The following is a 4,847-nucleotide window of genomic DNA, read 5'->3' as shown; positions in this document are numbered from 1 at the left end:
TGGGGTTTAGTGTATACTCAGGGGACCTGAATCTCTGTACTGCCCATGTGATAGTCAGGCCCTGAGCCTCAACAGACTTGCATCTCCTACCCTCTGGTTTATTGGACTTACCCTGGCCAGCTAATGGGAAGGTGAAGAAGGTGAACCACCACACCAGGGAGCCAAGAGTGCCTACAACTGTAAGCAGGAGAATTGCATCCATCCTCCAACTGGAATCTAAGCACCCTCTCGATATAAAGGTGGAGTGGACATAACCATCCCAGGGTCCACAGAATGGAGGAATAGAGTATGGATTAGAGTGGACTTCCTGATATTATATTCTGAACTATTGTGATTAGTAATGGAAGTAAATGTAGCATTGATGTAGAGAAAGTGTCCATGGTAGCTGCTGAGGGTAGGGAGTGGGAAGAAGAGATCTGATGTGGGGACATTTTCAGTACTTGGAGTGTACTGGGTGGTACTGCAGAGACAGTTACTGGACATTTTGTGTCCTTCCATGGCCCACTGGGTGAACTGGGGGAGAGTGTAAACTATAATGTGAACCATTGACCATGTGGTGCAGCAGTGCTCAGTGATGTGTTCACCAAATGCAATGGATGTCACATGATGATGGAGGTGGTTGCTGTTGTGGGAGGAGTAGGGTGAGGGGGGTGGGGGCATATGGGGACCTCATATTTTTTAATGTAAAATTTAAAAAAAGACAAAAAAGAAGACACTGGGGAAATGTATGAAGAAATTGTGAACATAAAAACATAAGGATATGATGGTGATGAATGAAACAATGAAAGAAATAAAAACTCTCTGGAAGCAAATAACAACAGATTTGAACAGAAAGAGGAAAGAATCAGTGATGTGGAAGACAGTAGATGTGAAATTAGAAAAATAGTAGAACAGAGAGCTAATTAAATAAGATTTAAAAAATTTAAAAAAAACAGCAAGGACTTAGGGAATTGAATGACAACATGAAACACACACACTTATCTATTATAGCCACCCCAGAGGGAGAAGAGAAGGGAAAAGAAGAAGGATTATTGTCAGAGTCAACAGACCTGAGGGTATTGGGAATGAAAGACAAAGAGAGATTGGGATCAGGGGTTCTGAGAGCATTGATTCCTCAAGCTCATCAGACAAGTTGATAAATCTCAGGGGCTTCTTTATATACCCCAAGCAATTGTGAGAACCAGCAACTATTCTAGCTAACTATTCCCATTACCTCATTCTAAATAACGCAGTGCACAGTGGATAAGATAGTTACCAAAGCTCATAATGTTCTATTATATTATTGAAACAAATATATTCATTAATCTTGTTGCCCAGGTTACTTGAGATATCAAGCCCAGATTCTGCTGGAATGTTATGTTTCCCAGAGAGATTAGCCACCTGCATGTATATCTCTAAGGACTGCATGACCCAGTGGTCAGAAAGTAACTTGCTTCCATGGAAACAACATGCCTTTGTTTCCCATATTTCCCCCTATTTTTTTTAGTCAGGGTGGCTGTGCCTGTCTTAGGTTGCCCTCCTCTGAGAGTCTTACCCATCATTGACTACCAGACAAGCACTCAGACCATGGGGAACTATATCAGATTTTTTGCAAGTACCAAATTATTAGCTTGTCCCATTGCATCAACATGGTGCAGTCTTTGGCATACTTCTCGTCCTAGGCAAGTGACAACAATGAGAACAAGATTAATACACAAAATCCTATTCCTAATGCTGATAAAAAATGTTGAGACTTCCCCAAATCTACTGGATTAAACTTATTAAAGTGAGAAATTAAATCATTAAAGATATCCTTATCTTCAGCTACATAAATCTGATTATAAGATGTTTCTAATATCTTTTTCTGTAATTCTTCTATTTCTAATGACATATTACTTTTATGACCTATCAAATGATTTTTAATTTTTTCCCAATCAAACATAGAATTATTATAAGCAAGTGGAGTAAAACAAAAGTTACTTTCATTCCAATCACATTTCAATCCCCTAAGTAGATTTAAGTTATATACTTGATCTCCAAGATGTAAAACTGCTGATTCTAAATCATTAAATTACTGTTTAATTCTCCATCAATATGTTCTTGACTATGCCATAAGTCACTAGCATTCTTATGCCATTCATGCATGTATTGTTGTGTCTGCGCCGTCTCATGCAAGACCATGGTAGCTGTAGTGGCAGCTGCAATGGCACAAATCAGTCCTAATATGCCAGCTATTAGCAGTCCCTCAAATTGCTTTGAGCGTTTCAGGATTTCTCGAACCATATGGAACAGCAGTTGACTCTCAGGTGACGATTGCCAAATTCAGTTCAGTCGCACTGGAATCCACACTCCCCACCACCTTCAAACCATTGTAATGAAATCTCCATTCTGTAAAATGTTCTCAGACAAATAAATATGTAAGGCCCCACTTTTATAAAATAGAGCATTCTTGGTTATAGTTAATTTTCCAACCACAAACACATAAGGATCTCTTACACATACCTGAAGATGATAAATTTGATTTCAATGCAGATATTGACCATTCTTACTATTATTCCCAATCCATTCTATAGTAGGAGCTATTCCTAGAAAAACTTTCCACAAATTCTTTTGTTTATGTACAGATATAATATTACACCATGGAGAAGGGATCCATTTCCCTTTCTGTTTCCAAATATTATTATTTTTAGTAAAAATTATTTTGTGTTGTCCTTTACTATTTAGACTATGCCAAATAATTCTGTCTTTATATTCAATGGGACTCCCGATAGGGGCACTTTCCCACACTATTCCATAGGAATCATTAAAAACGACAGATCCTCTTCCTATATGGCACTCTTGCCATCCTTCTTTATCCCTACTGTCTTTTTGTGGACAATCATAAGTAGGATTTTTGGACATGATTAAATTGTAAGAGGGAAACAAAGTCACAATAAACTGAGTATTATTATTTTTGAAGATAGTTATGGCCCAATTTTTAACATACATACAGGAAGGATGGTTACCAATGCATAAGGATTGATAATCAAATGGTAATATGAGATTATCATTTCTTTGTCCTTCCTCATAGGGTTTAATTGGCAATTGATCATCAATTGGTCCAGGGAATTTTTGGGTCTTATTCAGATATATATGAAAGAATGGATCTTTCCAGGTTAACACTCTAAGTAATGGGGGGTTAGTTATATAGGCCCAGTAAGTGTAATTACCGGCAGCTTCCTCATTACTTATAATCACCATCATCAGAAGTTGTAGAAGACCCCATCTCTTCATTGTGCAGTTTAATCTTCTTCGTAGGTAACTAAATTTGTTCTCCATTTTCTGAAATGATAAGAGCATAGCCTCACCCCCATACTTTAATCCTGCCTTTTTTCCATTCATTGCTTAAAATATCTTTCCAGAATATTGGTTGATCTTCATTTCCTGCATCCACTGTAGATGTGTGACATTTTCCAAAGTGACATTCCACAGGTATCAATGAATTATAAACTTTAAGAAAATTTAAAGTAAATAAAGCTTTGGCCAACTGAACTTTTGGTGTTATAACACCATCATCTCCCCCTTTTTGTTTTAAAAGAATAGTTTTTAGGGTATGATGACTGCATTTAACTATGGCTTGACCTGTAGGATTATAAGGAATGCCAGTAACATGTTCAATACCATATTTTAAACAGAAAGATTCAAAGAATTTACTAATGTAAGAAGGTCTATTATCAGTTTTAATTTTCAGAGGGCATCTTATTACAGCAAAAGCAGACCAGAGGTATGAGTGAACATGATGTGCGGCGGCTTGCTCGGTCGGTAGAGGTGGGGTCTGGCTGCGGACGAGGGGTCGGTCCAGCTCTGGACGAGGGGTCAGTCCCGCTTGGGACGAGGGGTCGGTCCCACCTGGGACGAGGGGTCGGTCCGGCAGCAGACGAGGGATCGGTCTCACAAGGGGTTGCGCGGTTTGGCTGACGGGGTCGCCCGGCAAAGCCAGCGACGAAGGGGTCGCCCGGAGAAGCAGGCAACGAACTGGGGACAAGGGAGGCCAGGCCCTTGTCGGGGGCTCTCAGGACTGGAGGGCGCACGGCAGAAGAACTACCGCGGAGACAAGGTAAACACGCAAGTCCACTTTATTGAGGGAGAGGCAACAGTTTTATAGGGGCTGGGGAAGGCTGATTGGTCGAAGCCATGCCCTGTTCTGATTGGTTGCCGGCGAAAGGTCAGTGGGCGGTACTGGATGGGGGAGGGGTGGTGGTTAGGGATTGGCTGTCGCTGTTGCTGGGGGAAGGGGCAGGGTTTAGGGATTGGTGGCTGCTGTTGCTGGGGTTGAGGGCAGACTGGATTTTTCCGCCCACGCCTGGCTGTTGCTGCTGTCGGGGGAAGGGAAAAGGGCAGACTGGATTTTTCCTCCCACGCCTGGCTGTTGCTGCTGTCGGGGGAGGGGAAAAGGGCAGACTGGAATTTTCCACCCTGCGCCTGTGCAGGGAGAAAGAAGAAGAAGGGTGCCGCCCCACAGGCATCGTGTGGCACCATCCGGGAGGAGGGGCGGCCGCAGAAGCATGGCTGTCGAGAAGGGGAGACCCGAGGGCACTCTGCGCCCATGCTGAGCTTCCTTCAGGGGTGGCGGTGAGTCCGACCAGCCACCCTATTATGGGGGCAGTGGCTTGGCCTACCGCGGCCACTCCCCTGCCAGGCCAGCAAACCATGCTTCAGCCCAAGGGGTGACCGCAATGATGAAACCATTCCCCACTTTGAGCAGTAGCCCACATAAAATGAGAATTAGTGTCAATACAAACATGAACATATTGTAGTTTACCAAAGGATGGTATGTGAGTAACATCCATCTGCCATAATTGATTAGGAGTCAGGCCTCTGGGATTAGT

Source organism: Dasypus novemcinctus, chromosome 16 (genome assembly GCF_030445035.2).
Source record: "Dasypus novemcinctus isolate mDasNov1 chromosome 16, mDasNov1.1.hap2, whole genome shotgun sequence".
NCBI lineage: Eukaryota > Metazoa > Chordata > Mammalia > Cingulata > Dasypodidae > Dasypus > Dasypus novemcinctus.
Note: the sequence above shows the minus strand (reverse complement) of the source record.